The sequence below is a fragment of the Cebus imitator genome, unplaced genomic scaffold (genome assembly GCF_001604975.1).
Source record: "Cebus imitator isolate Cc_AM_T3 unplaced genomic scaffold, Cebus_imitator-1.0 Scaffold29, whole genome shotgun sequence".
In the NCBI taxonomy this organism is placed as follows: domain Eukaryota; kingdom Metazoa; phylum Chordata; class Mammalia; order Primates; family Cebidae; genus Cebus; species Cebus imitator.
In genome coordinates this window covers 9825969-9851088 of record NW_016107344.1, presented here as the reverse complement: position 1 = coordinate 9851088, position 25120 = coordinate 9825969, and the positions used below count along the sequence as shown (strand labels likewise).

Below are 25120 nucleotides of genomic sequence, written 5' to 3'. Positions count from 1 at the left end.
GCTATACCCTGTGAAGCCACATGGCAGAGCTGCCCAAGACCATAGGAACCCACCTCTTGTATCAGCATGACCTGGATGTGAGACTTGAGTCAAAGGAGATCATTTTAGAGCTTTAAAATTTAACTGTCCTGCTGGATTTTGAACTTGCATGGGCCCTGTGACCCCTTTGTTTTGGCCAATTTCCTCCTTTGGAATGGCTGTGCTTACCGAATACCTGCACCCCCACTGTATCTAGGAAGTAACAAATTTACTTTTGATTTTTCAGGTTCATATGTAGAAGTGACTTGCCTTGTCTCAGATGAGACTTTGGACTGTGTAATTTCGGGTAAGTTCTGAAATGAATTAAGACTTTGGGGGACTGCTGGGAAGGCATGATTGGTTTTGAAACGTGAGGATATGGAATTTGGAGGGGCCACGGGCAGAATGATGTGGTTTGGCTCTGTGTCCCCACCCAAATCTCATCTAGAATTGTGCTCCCATAATTCCCATGTGTTGTGGGAGGGACCCAGTGGGAGATTATTTGAATCATAAGGGCAGTTTACTTATGCTGTTCTCATGGTAGTGAATAAGTTTCACAAGATCTGATGGGTTTATCAGGGGTTTCCACTTTTGCATCCTTCTGATTTTATTTTGCCACTGCCATGTAAAAAGTTGTTTAGCCTTCTGCCATGATTCTCAAGCCTCCCCAGCCATGTGGAACTATAAGTCCAATTAAGCCTGTTTTTCTTCCCAGTCTTGTGTATGTCTTTATCAGCAACATAAAAATAGACTAAAACACGAGGCAAACAAAAGAAAAAGGAAAATACTGGAAGCTGAATTTCTTCTACCCAATTTAGGTATATGTGATTGGTACCCTTTGCTGATTGCAGATTTTTGCTATGGAATCCAGCTGCTAGCATGGTAATATCAACACTGAAGTAGCTTTCTTCTCCTGTTCTTATTACAATCCAAAATTTATTTTTACATAAATAATTTTTTGAAGTTGTAAAATATTCAATATAGTACTTATTTAATATTTAACTTAAATATCTCATAAATTTTGAGAAAAGTCCATAAATCTTTTCTGAGACAAAACTTACAGTAAACATCAACTATCAAACCTTCAATAAAATAATTGCAGAAGAATATTTTCTTTACTAAATGTACTAATTTCTACTCATGTTTCTCTAATGATTAAATAAACTATTGCTGAAACCCATTAAGATAATCAAAGTATGTGCATCAGTAAGAAAGAAAGAATACAGAATAATACACTAAAGCCTTGTCATTCTATGAACTTAGATGTGTTGCCAAAGTCCAATTCCCTGGACTGACATAGAGTTTTATAGAATTAAAGGTAAGAAGAGCTTGACTAGAAAATCTGATGGTTTCTTAGGCCAGTTGTCCAATGTTAGCATTACCAAAGTTCCATTATAATTGAAAATAGATAATTTATTGAATATTTTTAAAATATAATATGCTTTCTCTTAATTCTGAACTGTAATGTTTTCACAGGGAATGACTTTGTACAAACTAAGGTCATCTCTGCTGCTGTGTCAAATAGATCTGGAAATAGAATGTACTCCTGTGTAAGCCATTGAGAGAGTCTCCAGGAAAACAAATGGGTAATTGTTTCCACTCAATGTTCAGTTTTTCTCTGACTTGTTGATTCAGTATATTTGAAGCATAAAAAATAATAAGATTTATTTAGACAAAGCCAAATTTCAGTCTTAGTAATCAATCACAAACTATCATCCTCTCACTGGTAAGTTAATTCCATGTAGAGATATGTCAGCAATATTTTTAGAGCTAGCCAGATTATCCTTTAGATCACCAGAATAAGTTACTATGAATATTTTGGTGGGAATTTTTTAAAATACTGTTAGACATATCTATTTTTAAAATAGACAAGAATTATCTGGTTTAACCTTTAGCTTGTTTTGAACTACAACTAGTAACAATTAGCCAAGTTGTCAGAACAGGAAGAATTTTTAAATTTGCTTAAATAAAAATACTTTAAACGATGTGTATAATAACAAGTGTATCTACATACTAAAAGCACTTTTACTTACAAAAGTCATTCTGAGAAGTCAGTATTGTGACTCTAAACCAGCAGTTCCCAGACTTTTGGTTTTGCTATCTTTTCACACTCTTGAAAATGAAGAAAGACTGAGAAACTGTTCCAGACAGCAGGAGACCAGTCAAAAGTAATAACAGAATGTGATGTGGGATTCTGAACCCGTTCCTGGAACCAAAAACAAAAAAAGACATTAATGGAAAAGCTTAAATGGGGTTTTTATTTTGTTAATGGCATTGTACTAATTTCCTGATCTGATAAGTATACCATGGTTATGTAAGATGTTCACATTGTGAAATGCTGGAAGAAGGATATTTGAAAACTCTCTGTACTATTTTTACAACTTTTCTGTACGTATAAAGAAGCTCACAATAAAAAGATTTTGTAAATTACTAAGAACAGCAAAAAGCTTTTCTTTATTGAGGTATCAATATCAACAACATCAATACTCATAATTTTAAACTGAGAAATGTTAAGGTATATATTTATTAATTCATTTTAAAGTAATAATTATCCAATTAAACGTTAACATAAATAGCAATTTTATAAAAAATAATTATATATTCTAAAATAAAAATAATTAGAAGAGTAGCATTATTTTATATTTTTGCAAATCTCTTTAATATCTGGCTTAAAAGAAAACACTTGGTCTCTTGTATCTGTTTCTACATTCAGTTTATTATAATATATAACATAGAGTGGTGTTGGGGTTTTTTGGCTGAAGTAAATAAATAAGATCCAGCCTCACAGAGGTATATAGTTGAAAAGGGACTAAGGATATCTTTTAGAATCTTTCTGATAACTGTGGATATTCTTCTTTGATACTACACCAAAACTCAGCAAGTGATGCTTTCTTTAAGATGGAATCTGAAACCATAATAAAACTTCTTTTTCATTCTGTTATGTAAAAATCTATTGGACTATTTTGCACTTTAAACATTTACCTACATGTGATTTTGTGCTATCATGTATGAGTCGTTTGAAAAGTATTTCTTATGCAGATTTTCTAAATGTTAAGTTTTTAATTATAAGATATAGGTAAAAGCCCACAATTCTTAACATCATCACTAATCTCATCAGAAACATCTTTAAACACTGATGTCTTTCAAGTTTATGGTAGCAAATACAAGTCTTACAAAATTCTAGTTTTTCACTTGAGAGGTTGGGTTTTATTATGGACAACATATACTGTCAGTGTCTTCCCAACAAGCTCACTTTATTCATTTTTGAGGAAATACCTACCAAATAACAAGACTGAAAAACCATAGCTTGTCAGTCATTCTTTCAAGTAAAAATAGTGTTCTGTGTAAATCCCAGCTAGTTCAGTTCACAACTCAAACAATTATACAAATGCTTCTTTGAGGCAGCTGTCATACTGCATTGTGCAGCAGAGTGGTTTATGCAGAATATATTTGGAAAGATGTGTACTTAAGGACAGAATGTAATAGAAGTGATTATTTGTACTCCCTTTTCAAGGGCATGCTCAGAGCAAACTGACTTTATTTTTTTGTTATGTAGTGAAGAAGGCCACAGTGACTTCTGCTAACAATTTGGGCCCACTGCCTATATCACAGTAACTTCTGCCAACAATTGGGCCCACTGCCTACAGTTAAAGCACCACAGTTTAACCGACTATGGCTTTGCACCACCAGGGCAAATGTCAAAAGGAGAAATACATTCTTACTGTTATGAATAGTTTTGGCTTCACAGACACCTTGGGATTCCCTCAAGCTTCCACAAACCACACTTTAAGAGTCTCCACTCTAAGAGAAAACCAAATCTCATCACAATAGTAAAATGTATTGTGCTACAAAATTATACTGGGCAATGTTTGCACAGAGATAGATGTGGAATATTTTCTAGAGAAGAGAAACTGTTTTGAGAAACTCTGTGAGTGAAAGGATATCCTTCCTGAGTTTATATAACAGATAGATAGAACCCCGGGCTTTTGCAGAGCCGTTCAGAATCAGAAGGCATATGGTAAAGCAGAATTCCATTTTCTTCAGTTGTGCAGGAAAGGAGAGTGGCATAGTGAAAGACAAACAAGTGTATATAATCCTTACTTTGTAGCCAATATAAAGACCATGATCTCTGCTAAATTCTCTGTCTTGTTCACAATGTGACATCCTCCCTGAAAACAGGAATTGCTTTTCATTTTTTAATCCTTAGACCAAATACAATGATTAGTATCTAGACAGGATTCAATAAGTGCTGAACAAATGAATAGACAGGCAGAGTACAGTGGCTCCCAACTAAAATCCCAGCAGGGATTTGGGAGGCTGAAGTGGGAGGATTGCTTGAGATCAGGTGTTCAAGACCAGCCTGGGCAACATAGTGAGACTATTCCTTTAAAAAAAAAATCAAAAGAAAAACATTAGTCAGGTGTGGTGGTACATACTTATAGTCCCAGCTACTCTGGAGGCTGAGGCAGGAGGATCACTTGCACCCAAGAGATTGAGGCTGCAGCAGCCTGGGTACAGAGTGAAACCCTAACTAACTAACTAAATAAATAAAAATGACTGGACAAACAAGCTAAAATGCCTGTAGTTATTAAACATTATTTGACTTCATGACAGGAGACAAGGGAATTCATTATTAAACTGAAAAATGTCTGGATAGAGATTTAAAAAGAGCCCAGAGAACAAAGTACTAGTAGGAAAATTCAGGGTACTTGAGAATTCATATTTCCTGTGATTCTCTTTTGGATTTCTTTCAATCTATCTGATACAACTTTTCTCATTTACATAAAGCAATTTTGCTAATGGATTTAGCAAATATATATATACACATTAGAACAATATGCACAGATGTATTTAGTACACACTCAAGTACTTAGTGCTCCTAGAAGTTAAAACCTGCAATTGCCCAGATAGGAGAAGTTCAAGTAGCAAAGTGGTGACAGGGTAGCACTATTGAGTCATAGAAGAAATTGAAGTCTGCATCCTCGCTCTGCCATTGCAGACTGTATAAACTTGATTAATCATCCTCTCCATTCAATCACCTCACAGGTAAAGTTAAATAACAGTCTGGGTTATGCTTACCCTAGAATTTTACAAACTGCAAATTGTAGAGATTAAGATAATAAGATAAGTTATAAAGCCTTCAACAAACCGTCTTTTTATCTTCCACTCCACCACGTCGTCAGTGGGGAAAGTTTAGTTCACTTCTAGAGTACTTAACAGGTGATATACAATGAAATCACACAGACTACATATCTCCTCCCATCTGGCCTGGGTAGTATAAAGCTTCAACAAACTCAAGGCACGAAGTATTTTTTGCTAGCTTTTCAGGATCCCTCTTCTCCCTATGCTGCCCTGCTCCTCTTGGCCTGCCATACTGTTGCAGAAGTGATAATAAAGAACTCAGGTACAACCCTCCATGTGAGGAGGGTTTTTAGTGAAAAAGAAGAGAGAAAAGACAATTTGTCACTCTGAATATTTCCTCCTACCCCAACTACACACACATAGGACCTTCCCTAAAGGCCAACATGTTTTTGTCTGATGGCTACTCTCAGTTTTTCTATGGGCAAGGTAAGAACATGGAGAAGAAAAAGCAACTCTCTCTGCATATACTTCACTCCATTTCATTTGAAGCAATGGACAGAAAAATAAACATGGAGAAAGTATGCCTTGGACAAAGGGCACTCAGCTTATACAAATATTTGTAAAAATACCTGAAAGTGTTTTTAAACACCAAGAGAATGAAACATTCAGAGACTTTTCTAAACCAGCTATGAATAGCCTTATATTATTAAATCATCTATCGCTAAATAAAAACGAATAAATTTAGATTATTCACCTTGGAAAAAATAATAGAAAGAACATTGATTTTATAGCACACTAACATTTTCTGAAAAATTAAAATATCTCATTATTCCAAAATCAGCTGTGATACAATTAAATGTAAAGGCAATTTATTTCTCTTCCCAATAGCTGACATTTATTCAAATGAAAAGTAACATAATCCCTCTGAATTCCTACTCTTTTAGAAAACAAAAGAAATGTTAGAAATGTTTCTCTTTGAAATGAAATATTTTGGTCATTTATGAAAATGATTGCATCTTAAATCCAATACAATAAAATAATCTAAATCCATATAGCTTCAAATACAAATGAAAACTATGGCCTAAACTCTGCCATTAAAATACTTAGTGGCAGTGATATGATCTTACTGGTGAAACTGATTAAATCTTTTCTTTGACATATACTATAAGAGAAGAGAATGTAATACAAGCTAGTAATCTGCATTCATTTCCCCAAATTTTGTTTTTCATAGAGCCTTGCATTTGAACACTGCTTGATGTCTGTGCATGAAGTGTCAGCTCAACAGAAATTCAAAAGAAAAACAAAACTGCAATTTATTGGAGATGACAAAGCATTAAAATCTGCTTATTTTATAACTAAAATTAAATGTTTTATTACTATTTAATCTAGTTGTTTTAAACATGATATTGTTGCAATCTTCTTAACAATGCTAAGCTTTTAAAACTCACGTCAATCGCTCTTTTTGTTATCATAGGAGACTACAGATTCACTTAATTCTAGGTTTGACAATTAAACTTTACCTCTCCTTGCAAAAACTCACATTTCCTACAGTAAAACAAAGGGTGATCGTGTCTTAAGAAGGGAGTTCAATGAATGAATGCTGTGGAATAAGCACACATTGGCTGTGTGTACAGGTGATTTAAATGAAGTTGCTACAAACATTCTGATTGAAGTCATGGACTTTTATATTCCATTAGATCCGTATCATAGGAGACTGCTATTATCATCCTAACAACTGAACCAATCTGGAGCAGCTACAAAAACACAGTCTTTTACTCTTTAAAAAAATTATTTTTGGTTACAGTCTTGCTCTGTCACCCAGGCTGGAGTGCACTGGCATGATCTTGGCTCACTGCAACCTTCACCTCCTGGGTTCAAGTAGTTCTGCCTTAGCCTCCCGAGTAGCTGAGACTACAGGCATGTGCCACCATGCCCAGCTAATTTTTGTATTTTTAGTAGTTTCACCATATTGGCCAGGCTGGTCTCAAACTCCTGACCTCATGATTCATACCCCCCACCCCCAGGCCTCCCAAAATGCTGGGATTACAGACGTGAGCCACACTGCACCTGGTCACTCTTTTACTTTTAACTTATTGCAAAGTTGAGCGCACAAAGAAACCTGAATGAACAAAATTCTAGAAAGTAATGAACTTTTCATATGAGAGAAAAGATCTGAGGCTGCTCTTATCTCTAGAAAAATAGCAGGATGATGAGGTACCAACCAAATTGTTCATTAGCATTTAGTTGCAAAGTGTGGGTAACTGTGACATTATAAACTTGAAGGAGGTACAGAGACAATACAGGACTGTACTCACCTGAAAACTTGTAGCCAGAGGTCCTTACTGAGGGCTCAGGGGTACACACCAAGGGCTGGCATTGGCAGGAAAACAAATAAGAATGACTGAAAACTTCTAATCAGAAACGGCATAAGCCAAAAGACAGTGGAACAACATGGAGTACTGGAAGAAAATAACCAGCAGGCTGGATTCTCTATCTGGTAAAATACCTGTCAAAAAATGAAGGCAAAGTAAACACATTTTTAGAAAAACAAAAGCTGAGAAAATATGTCCTTAATACATCTACACTAAGAGAAATGTTAAAGGAAGTTCTTCAAGCTGAAATAAAATGATACAAGATGGAAATTAGAATACATAGAAAACAGAATGTTAGGAATAATAAATGTGAATAAATATAAAAGACTATTTCGTTATTTACTAACGTCTTTAAAAGATAATTAAGGGAACAGAAAATTCACTAAAAAGATTCAAAAATGACAAAAACCATTAAAAAAAACAATCTCAATAAAATTAGAGAAATTAAACAACACTAAGATACCACTTCTCACCTATTAGGCTGGCAAACATCTAAAAGCAACACAGCAAATTCTGTTGACAAGGCTATAGCAAACAAATATTCTCATACACTGCTCATGGGAATGAAAATCGGTTTATGCCTTCTGGATAAAAATATTACAATATTTACCACAACCACATATATATCCTGAAGATACTTTTCCAATAATATGAATATTATGCATAGGCTTAACTAATATGCACAGGGTTATTTGTTGCTGCATTGTTCATATTTTCAAAATAGTGATAATAAACCAAATATCCATGTGTTGGAGAAGGATCAAATAAATTATGATACATTTACATAATGGAATACTATGCAGCTATAAAAATAATGAGTAAAATTCCTCTAAGATGCCTTGTTATTTCCAGAATATATTGTTAAGTGGAAAAAAGCAAAGCATGAAGCATTATTTATAAGAATCTATATGTCATGTAAGAAAGAAAGGAATACTAGAATGACTATAATTAAAAAGGGAGATAACAACTTATGAGAATATAGAGAAATTGGAACCCCCATATATTGCTATTGATAGTAAGAATGTAAAATGATGCGGCTGCTTTGGAAAAATTTGCGCTGTGGAATTTTGAGTTAATGCTGAAATGAGTTGAGGCTTTGGTGGACTGTTAGGAAAGCATGATTAGTTTTGAAACATGAAGATATGAGATTTGGAAGTGTCCAGGGGCAGAATGATACGTTTGGCTCTGTGTCCCCACCCAAATTTCATCTTGTAGTTCCCATAATCCTCACATTTTGAGGGACCTTGTGGGAAATGAGTGAATTAAGGGGTCTTGTCTTTCTCATGCTATTCTTGTGATCGTGAATGGGTCTCACGAGATCTGACTATTTTAAAAAGAAAGTTGCCCTACAGAAGCTCTCTTTTTGCCTGCTGCCATCCACATAAGATGTGACTTGCTCCTCCTTGCCTTCTGCTATAATTGTGAGGCCTCCCAGCCATGTGGAACTATATGTCCAATAAACCTCTTTCGTTTGTAAATTACTCAGTCCCAGGTATGTCTTTATCAGCAACATGAAAACAGCCTAATACAGGAGATGCTACAACTGATACCACAGAAATACAAAAGATTATTCAAGACTACTATGAACACCTTTATGCACATAAACTAGAAAGCCTAGAGGAGATGTATAAATTCCTGGAAATATACAACCCTCCTAAATTAAACCAGGAAGAAATAGAAACTCTGAATAAACCAATAACAAGCAGTGAGATTGAAGTGTTAATAAAAACGACATTTGTGAATGACAAAACTTTTAGGACAGCCATAGTCAACGACATCATTGACAAGGAAATTTGGTTATTTCTGTGGCATACAACAATTTAACATGATAATCGTAAGTATTACTGAGAACATATATTAAGATAGCAGATTTTCAGGAATGTCATACAATACTGGAACATGTATGAACAATATATCTATATAAATATAACTCAAAGAAAGTTAAATACCACCTTATATCTGACAAGGCTTACTGTATACTAACATAACAAATAAGTCTAATAAGCCTAGTATATCTCCCTTGGACTTCAGGGAACCTAATATCCAAGAAAGTTTGTTTAAGGTCAAAAAGACTGAAGTTAGAACTTGAAATTTTGCCATTGGAAAGTCAGTCAAATATCAAAGTTTTAAGACACTTGATATCACAAAACAGGATCATGAGTCACTAAAGAATGTTATTCATTTAACTACAGTGATAAAACAGAAACATTTTCCATTTAATAAAGAGAAGATTCAGTTTCCCAAACAGTAAGACCTAATAAAGACAGCATGAAGCCAAATAAATCTGTCTCTCCTGTTCCATTTTCTTCCTGCAGTTTACTGAAAAAGTAAACAAAGTCTTTTATCTTTTAATATTACACATTTTGTTCAGAAGAGAATACCCTATTTTACCTTTGTATGGTGTACTATTAATGTTAAAGCTAGTTTTAACAAAACCTCATAAACAAAAAAGTAAATAAATACACAGCTACTGTTGTGCTTCAGTCCCCTACAGAATTTACTACAGTAACATGCTATACAAGTTTGCAGCCTAGGAGCAATAGACTATACCATATAGCCTAGCTGTGTAGCAGGCTATACCATCTAGGTTTGTAAGTAAACTACGATATTTGCACAATGACAAAATTGTCTAATGACACATTTCTCAGAATATAACCCCATCATTAAGTGATACATGAGTATATATCATACACACACACACACACACACACACACACACGCTGATTAAATTATATGCAACTTAAAGATTTAAAAAATGAGTAAAAAAAGGAGACAGAGAAAGTTATTCTAAGAAGAGAGAATGTAGGTCAAAGAACAGTTATAAATGGGTCTGGTGTTTTGGTTATTTATTTAAAAATTAGCATAGCAATAACATATATTTTAAGTAAATGGAAGATTAGAGGAAGAATGGAGAAAGATAAATCTGGAAAGATGTGGGGAGAAGGGCAGATTGTTAAGGGTATTTCAACCACGTAAGGAGTATGATTTTGATCTTATAACCTGGGCAAAAGAAACTAACAAAGGTTTCTAAAGAAAATGGTATAATCAGGTTTGTATGAGTCCAGTGTTAAGGACAACATTGGCTACATCAAAGAAAGCCTAAAATAAGACAGTGATAGCGAGGGGGAAAGGAGAAGACAGATTCAATAGATACAATTTTAGAGATAAGGAGAGCCAAGGATGACAGGTTTATAGCTTAGCAGCTTGAGTGCACTGTGTTACAATTTAGTGGGTTTTAGCATCCAAGACAGAACTGGTTTCAGAGGGCAAAATAATGAATTCCATTCTACAGATGTGGGTATCTCTACAACAGTTGTTAATAAACATAGTTATTAGGGCAGGATATAACCTAAACTAAGAAAAATGTCTGAGCCTGCTCATTCCAGGCCCTGCCAAGAACTAGATGGGTCATGCTCCATTAACAATGCCTAAGAAAATAGTACATATGCATCTTTCTAAATAAGCCTGGAAAGTTTTCTTGATTTACCCAAAGCAACTCCATTTCTGTTTTCCTCGTATTTCTAAATTTTTTGTTGCAAGTATTTTAATGCCATATTATTTTTCATAAATTATCATTACTAGAAATGTGATGATAATTGTTCCATTTAAAATATAAAAAAGCAGCTTTTGTCTTATTTAATGTTGCCTGAAACAAAGATTGTATATTTACCTTTTCTATTTGCCTTTATGTTAAAAAAAATGCTTGCTTGCCCTTTTATCTTAAACTTTTCTGTATCATTTGGTAATAGGTATGTCTCTTGTAAAACAGTGTACAGTCAGATTTTAAATCTTTCTGAGAGTATTGCCTTTTAATAGAGTATAAAGAGTATAAACTATTTGTATTTTCCTGCTGTTTATTTTTTTATTTGGATTAAGAGATATTTCATTTGCTTTCTTCATATCCAATGATGTGAAACATATTTATTTTTACTTTCCCTTAGTAATAATATTTGAATTTTTCCAAAATGTCTTTCAACTTAAATTCCTTTATATATCACAGCCACTAATGAATGAATCTTTCCAATTCTTCCATATATAAGCAAAGGGCACATCCAGGTTACATAACTTAGGTTTTAATTTGCCTATTGGGCTAGCACAGTGCTTTTTTATACCAGTATTTAGTAAAGTTATTTGATATACTGATACTCACTGACAAATTAACATTAATACAGGGAGAACGAGCTTATTGGATGTAAGGGGATCATATTTGGAAAAAGTGAAAACTTACTGCTTAAAATAATATCTGGTCAAGCCTTTTGGCCTGAACCTCCATTGTTCTGTAATTCCCCAAAATGATAAACACAAAGAGAAAAAGACGAGGTGCCTGCTATATGTTCTTCAGGCCTTTTGGAAAACATGGAGTTGCTCTTTTGGGCACATACGTGGGAATTAACAGGAAAGGTGATATTGTAGACATCAAGGGAATGGGTACTGTTCAAAAGGGAGTGCCGTGCAAGTGTTGCCATGGCAGAACCGGAAGAGTCTATAGTGTTCCCCAGCATGCTGCTGGCATCGCTGTCAACACACAAGGTACGGGCAAGGTTCTTGCCAGGAGAATTAATATACATGTTCAGCATTTTAAGCACTTGAAGAGCCAGGATAGCGTCCGGAAACACTTGAAAGAAAATAATCAGAACACGAAGGAAGCCAGGCCAGGCATAGTGGCTTACAACTGTAATCCCAGCACTTTGAGAGGCCAGAGAGGACGTATCACTTGAGCTGAGAAGTTTGAGACCATTCTGGCCAACACGGTGAAACCCCGTCTCTATTAAAAGTACAAAACTTAGCTGAGCATGGTGGCACGCACCTGTAATTGCAGCTACTCGGGAGGCTGAGCCAGGAGAATTACTTAAACCCGGGAGCTGGAGGTTGCAGTGAGCCTAGATGGTGCCACTGCACTCCAGCCTGGATGACAGAGCAAGATTCTGGTTTCAAAAAAAAAAAAAAAAAAGAAGTCAAAGAGAAAGTCACCTGGGTTCAACAGAAGCCCCAGCCTGCTTGGAGAAGCACAGTTTGTGAGACCAAGTGGAAAGTAGCCTGAGCTGCTGGAGCCTGTTCCCTACAAATTCACAGCAGAATCGCTGTAAGAAAAATAAAGACCTCTGGGCTGTAAAAAACAAATAAAATAAAATCTATTTGAGTGATAATATTGGTTTTTGTTTGTTGTGTTTTTCTTCCCTTTAATTTAACTAAGAATATAATGAGAGAACATATTTTTATTCTAAGCTAAATTGAGAGTACCAGTATAGTGACTACAGTTCAATACTCAAATAGTCACATTTTCTTGACTAAAAAAAAGAAAAGATTCAAATGGACTTACCAAATTTCATGTATTGAAGGTGCATTCTAAGCTTCATTTTCAGCTCAGACTCCAGAAACTGACTTTGTTAATTGCGACAATTAAGAATCATCAAGGATATAATTGCTCCTTTCATTTTGCTTTGGGAAGAAGGAGAGTGATTTATCACATAAAACAAAGGCCTAGGGCCCTGCAAGGAAAGAGAATGAGAAGATTTTGGTTAAAGAGGAACACCAGGAAAACTCTTTTATAATCAGCTCATCTCAAGAGATGATAAAAAGCCTTCAGTGTCTCCCCCAGACAGTAGAAATTATAGAATATCTGAAATCAGTTGTTTTTAAAAACTCTAATCTACTTTGGTAAAGCAAAAGATCTGGACAGCCATCTGTGCCACCTGCTACCTTTGGCCAATGCTTAAAATAGACACACACACACACGCACACATACAGGTGAGTACCTGAATCAATGAAACAACTAGTGTTGATTTTAGTGGGATGACAATAATACTAACAATCAAATCAACAGTGTCAAAAACCTTCTAGATTTTGGACTACCTGGGGAACCTAGAGTAAACCACTGCTAAACAGTTAACTGAGCATTTCTCATCTGTATAGATTATATCAATATAATTATGGGGATCTAATTTTGTAAACATCACATTTGAATACTGTTGAGGCTTTGATAATTATGAGTCTCATACAATAATATACTTGAGAGTCTGACATACTAATGGCATAAACCTGTGGAGATATTTGAAAACATAAACTTTAAAGCTTTTATTTATGATTCTACCAGTTGATCATATCATATAATATCATATCATACATTTTCTTATGGAAATTTAACAGACCATAACTATTTAAAAAACAAACTTTGTTTTTAAATTTTCATAAGAAGGCTGACCATACGAATCCTAAAAAGACAAGGAATCCATTATAGAATGAGTCATGAATATTTGCTGTGTCTACCTGACACCAAAGTACAAAATTTAATCAGCTGTGTTTTGTCTACACAAGGCCACCCATCTGGCTGTGGAATCTCCTGGTTTCTCATTGTTCCTCCATGAAGAACATTCTGCTTGATAAGAATAAACAATTATTTTTATCACTCGTTTTCAAAACATTGGAATGCCTTCTAGTCTTCTGGGATAAATTTCAATTTCAATTTAGAAAGCTATGCACCATAGAATAGGTTGCATTACATTTGACTTTGTGTTTGTTAGGCTAAATTAAAGTAATTTAGCTAAGAAAAAAAAAACTTTTTCCATGACCTCTGCAAGTGTTCCATGCAAGCTGTAAATTTTCAAAACTGGCATAAACATTTAGCTAAAACTTATTCTACCTTGATCTGCCTAGCTCTGCCCTTGATCTGAGCAGAAATCTGAGAGATGCCCTGTGTTAAGATATGAAAAATGATGCAAAAAAGGAGGGAAAATTCGATCTTTATAAGCTTAGACTGAGGAAAGAAAAGTGTGAAATTGGAAAAGACAAGATTTCTGCAGCCATCCTTCCTTCTAAGTCATCTGTCCTAGTGAAAGGAGACCTTCAAGTGAACTCTTTGAAAGCCTACAGGCGAATTTCTTGGTCTGTTCATGAGACCTGTCATCTCCAGAGAAGGACAGATTTAAATTTCTAGATCTGTATTCAGCAAATGCTTGATGCAGAAAATGAAAGTTTGCTATTAAACTTTGGTCAATTTGTTACTACTTTCCTATAATTTCAGCATCACTTTGAATTTAACAAGTACTAAAAATGTGTTAGAGGTCCCTGGAGGCACATGGCACCGCACCACAATTTATTTTACAGACAGTCCTTCAAAATATTAATAAAGAGCCACCAGGCTAATCAATTTGGTCCAACCTTTTTTCTTGCCACAAAGGAACACAGGGTTGCTGATAACCATGGTCCACCCTATATTTAAGTGTCATTAAAATCAGCTCTATGCAAGCCTAAAATGTCAGCCATTTATGTTTTAGAAAACAAGTGTGGAGTAAATTTATCTAAATGTCTCAGCTAAAATGCATATATTACCAAAAATCAGCTTTCTAGTCCTTGCTCATTAACACTTGGCCAAGATTCATTTATCACAAAATATAGTGTTCATCTGGCACCCTGAATAAATGAGGTGCAGTAAAGATAGAGTATGTGGCAGTCAGAAACTCATGGGAATTAAAGCCATCAAGAAAAGGGACACGATGAGGGTCATGGCCAAACAGGGAATATATGGAATGATAAGGCAGGTGGTTAAAAGTGAAAATGGAAACAGGAATCTTCAGGGTGTGCCTGTATTTTCTTAGCTCCAAGTGGATTCTTCCCTTCCCAAAAGTTATTAAGTAACCATACGTAACCTCGAATGAAATTAGTCCTTTAATATTATTATAAATCCTATAAGCAGCAATAGTATTTATTACCACTTGTAGATTTAAAAGAGTGGGCTCTTGGCCTGGCACAGTAGCTTACACCTGTAATCCCAGCTCTTTAAGAGGCTGAGGTAGGAGGATCACTTTGAGGTTAGCAGTTCGAGACCAGCCTGGGTGACACAGCAAAACCCCAATCTCTATTTAAAAATTTAAAAATTAGAGAGGCATGGTGGAATGCACCCATAGTACTAGCTACCGGGAGGCTGAGGTGGGAGGATTGCTTGAACCCAGGAGGTCGAGATGGCAGTGAACTAGGATTGTGCCACTGCACTCCAGCCTGGATGACAGAGCACCCTGTCTCTCTCTTTTTTTTTTTAATAAAGTGGATTTTTATAGGCAAGACTTGGTGATAACTACATTTTTGAAAATCACTTAGATATGCACTCAGGTCATTCCACTCAAGGTCTCAGAAAACCAACATGTTCTTGCTTTTCAGAAAAAAAAATTAAACTCTGTTACAGCCTGCTCTGATTTTAGTAGCTAGTGATAAATTCTGTTTGGCTTTCAAATTCTTTTGAGACATTGGTAAAAAGCAGCCTTAACATTCAAGTCAATTGTATGTGTTACCAAAGTCCCAAACAAAGATAGTGCTGAAGAGCCGACTTAGAGGCGAAGATTGCTAGGATTACATCCCACCTTTCCCCTCCTGAAGAATCACCTGGTTTGTGACACACACTGATTGTTAGAGCATGAACTTGCGGCGGTACACTGTCAGGTCCTGAAAGCTCTCCTTCTATTTCCACATCATTCTTCCCTATTCTCAACTATCTTTTAAGGCACCATTATCTCTGGAAAAAAAAAATCTCTCCATTCCTTTGATTAAAAATTAAATTTATTATGCCATGAAAATGAGTTTGTGCCTTTCTGCACTCATAACATCTCAGAAATCTTTTGAACGATGAGTTCCATGTGTGAGGTCATCATACGAGATTAGGGAGGTGGGGGAAATACAGTTTGTTGCACTAAATTATTTTTAAATTGTATTTGAAGAAGAGTAACTTCTGCAAACATGTTAGCAACTACAAAATGTCTGCACTTTGAGATTAAAATGATGTCTTTCCAGTTGACATGCTTTATTAATCAGTGAGAGGGGACACTTGTTTGGAGTAGCAATTAGTTAATCCCACAGAATTTAAGTACTCTAAGAGAAAGAGTACTTAAAGGGTACTCTAAGAGAAAGAGTACTTAAGGGATTGGCTTTATTGACCATCTCCTATGGGGGAAGCATTAAACATGGCATGTTAAGTATTCAACTTAATTAATTCTCACAACAACTTTCTGAGATGGGCATTTGCCTCCATTTTACAGGACAGGAAACTGAGGCTCAAAAAGGTTAAGTAGCTTCTTCAAGATCCTTCATCTAATAAACAGTAATCACGATTGTGACTCGGGTCTCTCTGACTCAGAAGCCCATGTTCTTTATATTATATAGAGTTATTGAAATAAAATGGGATTGGGCACATGGGTTCTCATAAAAATTATATGGGACAGAATTTTTGAATAATGTAATTTAATAGGAGATAAATTTTATCTTATATATTTTAATTGAATCTCTTTCAGGGCTAGTTTAGAAATATCAGATTAACAATGGTCAAGAGATAAAATATAATATCAACCTACAGTTGTATTTCTTCTGGATCCAATTTTTTACATGTTTTTATAAACAAACAAAGATTATTTAAAATGTTCTATTTCTAAGCTGTGGAAAAATACTGGCTGGCTGTTGCTCAACAATTTTTCCTTTCTTCCTGAGTATTTAAATGGACTACAATTTGAAGCCACCATTGTATTCAGATGAGGCCAAATGACTGAGTTCTTGCCAATGGAATGTGGGTGAGTATGACTGCCTCATTTCCAGGCATGATCCATAAATCCTCCACAAAGGCAACACCCAGTGTACTCGTAGAAGCCACATGTTAAAGATGAAAGTCTCTCGACCCACAAATAATTGTGTGGGTCTGAGTTCAAAATGTCTGCCAATACAACACCATCTCTTTATTTAAGTAAAAAATAGGCATTATATGAAATGAAGTGACTATATGTCCCACTATGCAGAGAACAGTTTCAACTTACACTGCGTATCCCAGTGTATTTATTAAGAGCTCTCCCCTTCATTCTTACAATTGCTCCAGTTTGAATAATTAATGTAGTCTCCATAGTAATAGGTCACAGAGATTTACATATTATGATGAATAGCATTACCTTTCCGAAAACATTGGGTTTTATTTGTTGTACATTTATATTCTTTAGCAAACAATGGCTAAGCAAGCTATTTTTATTTTAAAAGTTTTAAAAGAAAAACAAAGGCATATACAATAAGTTACAGTGTATATGATTTATTCTGTATATTTAAGACTCTTGGCCCATTTTATTAATGTCTATTTCAATATTCCCTTAGTAAACAATGAGTATGTATACGGATGGAAAGCAAACATATGTATAATTTACTCCTTGGCAAAGATAACCCTGGGTTCAGTGCCTGGCATATAACAGTACTTAATGAAATATTTCTTGCTAATGCTATGTTATTATTTCTATTATTTTTCTATTTTTGTTCTATTATTACTTTGAATAAACTGCTGATTAAAAATATAAATCAATACGTTTTTAAAAAGTAATTTGATAAAATTATTTAATCAGTGTTCATTACTTATGTCTAAGTAATCTAATTTCTAAAAATCTGTCCCCTTCAATTGAAAATGAGATCTACAATTCATAATAATCTGTGCACAAAGGGGATTTATTAGTGTAAGTAACTAAGAATTCCAGGAATAAATTTTCTATAGGCAACAAGACATAGTGATCAATAAAATTACAAGGAAGTCTGTGTTTCTCTGTATCTTTTAACTCTTCCTTTCTCTGTACATTCACCTCATTCTTTGGAAGCATTTTATCCTCGAAGCTAAGGAGCTGGCCATCCATAATGTATATCACATCCTCACAGTTGAGCAATCCCAACATAATAAATCCATCTCCCGTGACGGTTCTATCGACAAAGTCTCAGAGAGCACTCCTTGTCACCGGATGTGATACCCGTGCCCATCACTCAACCATCCCTGTGACATGAGAATGGGTTATTCTGATTGTCTAACTTGATCTGGTTACCATGACTTTGATTGTGTTGATTGGGTGGGGGTGTGTATCAGGTTAAATTACCCCATCAGAGTCACACTGAGTGGGGCATGGGGAGTTCCTGAAAGGAAGCAAAGATGAACAGACATACAATTCCGTAACATGTCACTATAGATAGATACGGAGTCAAAGATATAAGATAGCTACATGAAGATGTTTGTTACCTTTTTCTGTTGGTAAAAATGTATAACAATTTTATATCAAGCAATGGGGGATTTTTAAATGATCAATAATATATCTATAAAATTTAAGATTATACAAAAAATAAAATCATGGCTTTGAGAAATAATAATATGGAAAATGTTCACGATATATTAGTGTAATAATTTTATGTGTTAAATTGACTGGGCCATGGGGTGCCTAGATATTTGACTAAACATTATTCTGAATGTGTCTGTGAGGGTGTTTCTAAATATGATTAAATCTGAACCAGTAGACTATGTGAAGCAGATTACCTTTCCCATAGGGAGAATTGGATGGTGGGCCTCATCCAATCCACTGGAGGCCTGAATCAAACAAAAATGTGGGGTAAGGGACATTTCACATACCTCTGCATTATTGTCTTTAAGCTGGTATATTGTTCTCCTACTTTCAGACTCAGAGTTGAACTGAAATTATACCATTGGCTACCCTGGCTCTCAGGCCATTAGAGTTAGACTGGAACTATACCATTGACTCTCCTGGGTCTCCAGCTCACTGACTGCAGACGATGGGACTTCTCAGCCTCGATAACCTTATGAGACAATTTCTTATTTTATATTAGCTAATTTGTTAGTTGATTTCTCATTTTACTTATCTTTATTTTACAAACACCAGCCAATTTGTTGTCTTTTAAAATACTTTAAAACAATGTTGTCTATGTATTAGGGTTCTCCAGAAAGATAGAGCCAATAGGAGATATACAGAGATACAATTATAGATATAAATAGAGATATAGATATACACGTGCACATAAATCTATAAAAGGCTTTATTAGGAGAATTATGAGAAGACTCATGACAAGCCATCTGCAAGCTGGAGAACCAGGGAAGACAGCAGCGTGGCTCAGTCCATGTCCCAAAGTCTCAGAATCATGGAAGCCAATGGTGTTAACCCTCGTCTGAGGCTGAAGGGCCAAGGAGCCCGGAAGTAGAGTTCAAAAGCCAAAGAACCTGGAGTTCTGGTATCAAAGGGCAGGAGAAGAGGGATGTCCCAGCTCCAGGAGAGAGAGAGAGAGAGATTGAGACAGAGAGGAACAAAGAAATACTTTGCCTTTCCTCTTTTAGTCCTATTTGGGCCTTAGCCGATGGGATGGTGCTGCCTACTCTCATTGGGTGAGGGCAGATCTTCCTCACTCAGTCTACTGAATCAGTGCTGATCTCTTCCAGAAATACTCTTAGAGAGACACCAGATATAGTGCTTGACCATCTATATGGGAATTCCATGATCCAGTCAAGTCGACACCTAAAATTTACCATCACAATATATGCATCTGCTTTTGTGTCATCAAGAGGAATATAATAAATAACCATTTTATTAATATAAAATAAGGCTCTTGAAACAATGGATGAAATAGTTTGTAAAATACTTTAAAATAATGCTATTTAGAGGTTGATTTTTAATGGGAAGAGGGGCATAGGAAGGGAGAGAATTGTGAAAAATGGTATTTTAGGATGACTCCCATATTTCTGTTTTGGTTGAATAAATATATGACAACGTTACTGCAGTCACCATGTATTAGTTAACACATAGTTAATGTAGAAGCAGGATTCAGTTTGAAGATTAGAGAGAGACGAGATAAAGAGTTTAGCTTCAGACACAACAAATTCAAGGTGACTATTAGTTTTCCAGTAGGTGAGTCTACAAAATATTTAACACATAGTTTGAAGTTCCAAAGAGAAGTTGGCTGGAGATAGAAATTTGTGAGCAATTAGTATGTTGATTTTAGTTGAATCTGTAAAATCTTGTGTGGAGAGGGAAGAAAATGGTGAAAATCATGCTCTGACACACAGTCACACATGAGAGGAAGGAAGAGAGAAGATGTTGCATTGTTAGAAAGGCGAAGGGAGAGGCAGGAAAGAGTTCTGTAAAACTATGGAAAAGAGCAGACAGTTTCAAGAATAAATCATAGCCAACAGCTACTTCTTTGAAAATTTATGCTTCTCCTTCTTTAGTAAAAAGTTGCCACTGACCCAGCCCGGAATATATTCCCCAGCCTCATGTGTATTTTGGTGGTGCCATTTTACTAGTTTCAATCAATAGGATGTGAGTACCAAGGCAACTCAAAGAGGGGTATGCCGCCTCTGTCCTCTTATTCCATTTCTAAGAGCTGGAAGCAGAGGACTCCAAGGTCCTAACTCATGACAGGATAATGAAAAGGAAAAAGAGAGGGTCCCTGAGTTGTCACACAGAGGAAGGACATCCTCACCTAAAAAACACCCATGTCAGACTATGATTGAACAAGAAATAAATTATTCTGTCAAGGTTCTGAAATTTGGGGGGGTTGTTATTATAACTACTGTTGTCATAAGTACAGTATGAACTGACAATTAATTGTTGAATTTGACCTTTAGGAAATGATTGCTAACAGAGGGATGATTAGGTAGTAGCTACACAGAGATGCAAAGTAAAAGGAAGGTTTTTGTTCTAATATTAGAACCCAAAGGAGATTTCATCATTTTTTTAGAGGCTTGAGCATAAGCCATGAGAGAGAGAATGAGTCCATAGAACAGAGAGGAACTTATTCATAGAGCAAAAGTCACAGAGGCATCCTAAGGCTATAGAAGGTAATCACTTTGATCGCAAGGATAAACAACTCTTCCAATGACGGTCAGAGGTTGAAGGAAGTAAGAAAAGATGAATAAATGCAGAAGGAGATCAATTCGAGGGGGCACTTAGGTTCTAGCAAATATTATAACCACATTCACTAAGCATTGAAGTTGGATATATTTTGGCAATCAAATGCCTGTTGTAATACTTTACATTTTTTAAAACCCACAAAAAACACACAGGTATCGATATGCTGTCATTATCTACTCAACGTTATTGAAAAAGAAACGTCTCACCTTGAGTTTTCTTCAACTTGCTCATTCTTACTTATTCACCTTTGAAGGAGATATATAAGATAAAGATCCCTTCCCACAAAACGTTACCAAAGATCTAACAACAAATGCTGTTCCTAGAAGAGAACTATCTATTAAGAGTACTTCTTTAGTTTTCAGACACTACTTTCTGACTAAGAGCAACATGACAAGGAAATGTGATTATTAGTCTTGGGAGTTGCGATATTTCTGACTTACAGATATATTTATCTCTATACAGCCCCACCGTGGGACTGAATGTAATCAAACTAAACTAAAATTGTCCCCAAGTGCTGGAAATGATAGAAATAAATGAGGCATTAGAGAACAGAAAGTGATGGGGTACGGGAAAGAGAAAGAAAAGCCGTGTTCAATGTCTATTACATTTAGTTTCTTAAAGCAGTGGTTTGCATATCTGGTCTAAACACCCATTTTTAGGTATTAATAAATTTTCATTATAATGTTTTTGGATCATTTATAGTAGAAGTGTGTGTCTGTGTGATTAATGTGAAATCCCTGTTAAATGAACAAGATTTATGCTCATGAAGCAACTGTATTGTTTCACAGTTAGTCATTCTAAGCCTTCTCTCTGGATATTTTTCCCCTCGGATCATGGGCAAGTCTCAGAGCTTTTCTGTCCCCCTCCCTAGAAAAGTCTAATTTCGGATTTGAAAACAGCTAGATCAGTGAAATAAGCACCATTTGTAACATCCTTCAAGTTAAAGCTCTCTGCAGCCTAGGTCTGATGCAGGCACAGAAGCCTTGAGTGCAGAGCTCAGCGTGTCCAGCTTGCTCCAGCATGTCCTAACTCAAGCTCCTGGACCTGCACCAGCCAGCATCAAAGAAGCAGAAGAGAGTTTGTGGGCAAAGAGCACATGCTTATCATGCAGATGCAGTCATGATATGCTCTTGGTTCCTTCTAAACAGAGAGTTCGGTACAATCATCCCTTGCTTTCAGGATGCTGTCTTGTGGGTTTGGGGTTTGTTTTTTAGCAGGGAGGAAGAAGCAGAACTCTCTCCATGCCTTTCTAAAGTAGATCGTGCCACTTCTCCCGCTGTCTTTAGGCTTTCCTTTGCCTCTCTCAGCCTGTGGGCATCCAGCAATCCACTTCACTCATGCCATTTGGAGGTCCTTCTGTTCTTCCAGGCAGTGTGCTTGGGCTCTGCCACCACTGGGCCCTCAAGTAATCTCTCTCTCTCTCATCCAGCACCTTGGTTGCAAATCTTCTCCCAGGACCGCCATTTTTCTTTGATACCAGTCGGGGGCACCCCAACCTCTAGGCTGTTGGCAGGAGGCGACAGCAGTTCCCCCACTTCCAGGACACATACGTCAAGCCTCCATTGGTTCTCTTAAAGCTTCCGACAACTTTTTCCTATGCATTCTCATTCTCCCCTTCTCTTCATGTACCCACTCTCATTCTTGCTCTTGCTCTTGCTCTCTCTTGAATTTTCACTGTTTTATAGGCTGGAGGTGACTAGTAGCTGACATTGGTTTACCTTTGGCATCTGCTACTTGTGTGGTCTCTTCCTTCCTTAAGAACATAGAGTTACTTGGCAGTTCTTTTGTCCTTAACACCTTTGAGAGAAGCAACAAGGCCATAAAAAGTCCCTCTGCAGAATTGTGTGCTACCATGTTCCTCAACACCTGACATGGCGCCTGGTACATAGTAAGTGCTCAATAAATATTTGTTAGATGAATGAATTCTGTTCTATTTATTCATTTCTGAAATAAATGTTCTTTTCCTTTCTTTTCTTTTTTCTTTTCTTTTCTTTTTTTTTTTATTTTTTGAGACAGGGTCTTTCTTTATTGCCCAAGTTGGAATACATTAGCATGATCATAGCTCACTGCAGCCTCAAACTCTTGAGCTCAAGTGATCCTCCCACCTCAGCCTCCCAAGTAGCTGGGACTACATTATGATGGGTACTTTTTAAAATTATTTTTGTAAAGACAAGGTCTCACTATGCTCACTGTATAGCCTAGGCTGGCCTGAAATTCCTGGCCTCAAGTAATCCTCTCTCCTTGGCCACGCAAAGTGCTGGGATTATAGGCATAAGCAAGCCTTTTCTTAACATGACCACCCAAAGCCCAAAGTAGCCACAGGGAAGTATGGTCTGACTTTAAGAATGGGAGCATTTTATTTCTTTTCGTCACACAATGATTAGCTTTTATATAGACTTGCACTAATTAGAGAACTCTTTGCTATCTTTTCCACTGTTCGCATGGGCTTAAATAAGATGATATTAAATGAAATCATTCGACTGACAGAGGAGATTTTGAAGATCATCTAGCTACTCGGCTTAAAATAAGAGATTGAGGGACTTGTGCTAAGTCTCAAGAACAGCTAGTTCTTGGCAGGGTAGAAGGCGGAACACAAAATTACTCTCAGTTCAATGAGACAGTATGTTCCTTTTATTAAACACTAGGCAGTATCTGTACTACCTCAGAAAGTGCTTGCAAACCAGATCAAGTCAAGGCTTTTATTTCTAACATAATTAGAGGCTTCTTATTGACAGATCTCATCATTTGTAATTTATTGCAATAGGAGAAGTGTTTTAAAAAATGTATGACTTTCTTATACAATTCTAACCAAACTGGACATATTGATTATTTGACTGACTGAGAACAAAGATCACAAAAGGATTTTTTTTCAAGTGATTTAAAGTAATTATTTGAGTTGTAAGTCTGATCGTGGCAAAACTGTGTTTCCATAACTTTCCCACCCAGTTGCTGTCTTCAGCAAAAGTCTATTTACTCCCGGTAGCATAGAGAATTTTCTCTCTCTCCATGGAATTCCCATGGAAATTACAGCTGGAACTGAAACCCTTCTATAGCTGTGATGGGTTATCACCAGCTCTCGTACCCTGCTGAGTATACTCTTTTATCCCCTCTGTTAGATTATAAGCAATGCATAGACATTTGATCCCACTTTGTATCTTCTCACAGCACCTAGTACAGAGCGGATATTTACTGATATGTTTACGGAATCAATGCACCAACATTTAAAGTCTGTGGAGTTTCTTTCTTGGGGCTACTACTCCATCTTCTTTAAGTAGTATATTAACAGTATTTCAGAAAATGTAAATTTTAAAAGTAACAGGAAATCCCTCGGAAATTCAAAATATTTCTTTATAAACAAATTGTCTTGCTTTTATTCCAAGTTTGACTTTAAAAAAATCATTTTATGATATTCCTACTCTTGTCTTTAATATGCCCACTATAGGAATTATTGTCCTTAGCCAGCAAATGCACAAAATTTTGTTTTGAACTTACAGGTCTTGTAGGGGATCGAAAGGTATCTACTCTAGCTCATCACCAAGTTCATGGTTAAGGCCCCTATAAAAAAATAACAGCTTAATGAGAGAAAAATTATACAAATTTATTTAATATAAGTTTTATGTGACATGGGAACCATAAGAATTGAATACACAAATAAATAGGAAAACCTGTGTATTTATAATGCCCCCTCCCCTTTTTTTTAGACAGAGTCTTGCTCTTGGGGCTACTACTCCATCTTCTTTAAGTAGTATATTAACAGTATTAATATACAGCCAGGCTGGAGTGCGGTGATGCGATCTTGGGTCACTGCAACCTCTACCTCCTAGGGTCACACGATTTTCTTGCCTCAGCCTCTCAAGTAGCTAGGAGGCATGCCCCACCACACCTGGCTAATTTTTGTATTTTTAGTTAAGATGGGGTTCTGTCATGTTGGCCAGGCTGGTCTCAAACTTTTGGCCCCAA

General features: G+C 36.1%; 1 long non-coding RNA gene across 2 annotated transcripts in view; it reads right to left on the bottom strand.

Moving 5' to 3' along the window:
* LOC108300739 overlaps positions 1 to 24721 on the bottom strand; it is a 30721-nt gene extending 6000 nt beyond the window's left edge. The window contains exons 1-4 of one of the 2 annotated variants that reach the window (XR_001823577.2): positions 24653 to 24721; positions 12793 to 12911; positions 7416 to 7606; positions 2052 to 2224 (exon numbers count right to left, since the gene is read on the bottom strand). This is a non-coding gene — a long non-coding RNA (uncharacterized LOC108300739). Of the gene's footprint in view, positions 1 to 2051; positions 2225 to 4367; positions 4403 to 7415; positions 7607 to 12792; positions 12912 to 24652 lie in introns of those variants that run through there. The other variant, XR_001823578.2, reaches the window with a different exon arrangement.
* Between the last annotated feature and the right edge of the window lie 399 nt (positions 24722 to 25120).